We start from the raw sequence: 1,829 nt of genomic DNA, 5'->3' as shown, positions 1-1,829 counted from the left end.
TACCCAAGGGATGGAAAAGTCTCATTACATGGCGAGAAATGCTTATTTCAGGCACACACGACATGGTGGCTCTCGAATCAAGGCTAACAGTTTGAGAGAACTATTTGAATGGTTCTATCGTAGAATCATTCATCGAATGCAGGCAAAAGAAGTCTTGGTAAATTCAGCAACAGCACAAGCCATCAGACATTTACAACAACAAAAAGCTAAAAGATCAATGGCATACAACAACTCCGGAGCTCGTGAAAGTCAACGAAGGTGGAGAGAGACAATGGTGTATGTGAATCACAAGTGGAGAAAGATACTCTGAGTGGATGACATTGTACAAAATTTATGTAATACATGATCTTATACAATTGCTACTTGAAGTGTATCAAGATTTTGCAGGTTCAATTTTGTTTTTTGGCACGTCACCCTTGTAACGAATCATGAGATGTTTGCCATACTCTAAAAGTTCATCTGGGTTTTGTCTACCAAGAGCTAGTGCCATTGCTGTGTAGGTGTAGTAATACGCTGCCCGACCACCTGTATAGCCTGGGCAGTAACCAAAACAATCTCTAGCAAACACTTTGTCCACAAGAATGACTTTATCTGCACTTTTGGGCAGCACCGGTCCACCCAAGAAGCGTGATAGTGTCTTGAATGTGTAAGTTGCTATTGAACCCTCTTGTGACATGGAATTGTGAAAAACTACTATCGGCGACTCGCAAAGCTTTGAAAGGTACTGTGCTAGGGCCGCATCCCTTCCTCGATACTCTCTTGTCCGGCGCCGAAGGAAGTCATCCTTATCAGCAATCCAAGACTGCACATACAATGTCAGAAATGACACAAAGAGAGAGAGAGAGAGAGAGAGAGAGAGAGAGTTACCATGAAGCTCTCATCCTGCAGAAAGAGGTTTTCTTGCCACAGGTCTACAGATGTAGTTGACCCCTGACCTAAATGGTTAAACCAATCCTCCACTTCTTTGTTACTTTTCGATGGTCTTAGGCTTTGTCTTATTGCTTGGAAGGTGGCTTCATCAGGTAGTGTCTCCTTGTATTTTTCAACTTTCTCAAAGCATCTTCGAAGGCATTCCATTGGATTGCTGGATGTTTCCATTGCCTCATCATCACTACTATCCTCTGAAACAAATCCACTCCTCTCCTCTTGGACTCTGGAAATAATAGCCAGGGAGAAATCCTCCCTTAAATAAAAGACACTTTGCACATCATGTAAGAAGATATAGGTCCTGTCTCCAATCCTGAAGTCAGGCACAGCAGGCAACATCATCTGAGCATGCCTCTCAGTGAAGTTACTGACATCCAATGGAAGTTTGATTTCTGTGGTTTTCACAGAGAGCATCTTACTTCTTTGTACTTCAATTGCCTCAACCTCAAGGTCGACTGTGTCTTCAACCTCCTCGACTTCTTGCATATGAGTTGTCTCCTCGCATTCTTCATCTGGTGCTGCATCCTGCTCCTCTAACACCTCATCAGGATTCAGCATGAGGAATCCAAACAGGCTGTTCAGGTAAATCATAAAGCCAAAGGCTTCCTGAATGAGTTTGCATTCTTTTTTATGCAAAGGGCAGGCTGAATGTCGGCAAGAGGGTGGTAATTCCCTATACTTCTTCAGTCCCTGTCCCTTTCCACCACAGTCATTTAAATGCACAAGAGTCATAGTAGGCAGAACAACCCTTCCTACCTGCACCATCACTTCAAACTTATCTCTGTAGGACTACAAGAAATTACTATGCTGAGCTAACAGGTCTTCAATGTCAAACTTTGGATTAAACATAGAATGAACTAGATCAAACTTGTCCCCAGCACCACAAGATGCTGCAAAATCAA

The sequence above is a fragment of the Adiantum capillus-veneris genome, chromosome 15, assembly GCF_014529385.1.
Source record: "Adiantum capillus-veneris isolate H3 chromosome 15, ASM1452938v2, whole genome shotgun sequence".
NCBI classification, from domain to species: Eukaryota; Viridiplantae; Streptophyta; class Polypodiopsida; order Polypodiales; family Pteridaceae; genus Adiantum; species Adiantum capillus-veneris.
This window is presented reverse-complemented; position numbering follows the sequence as displayed.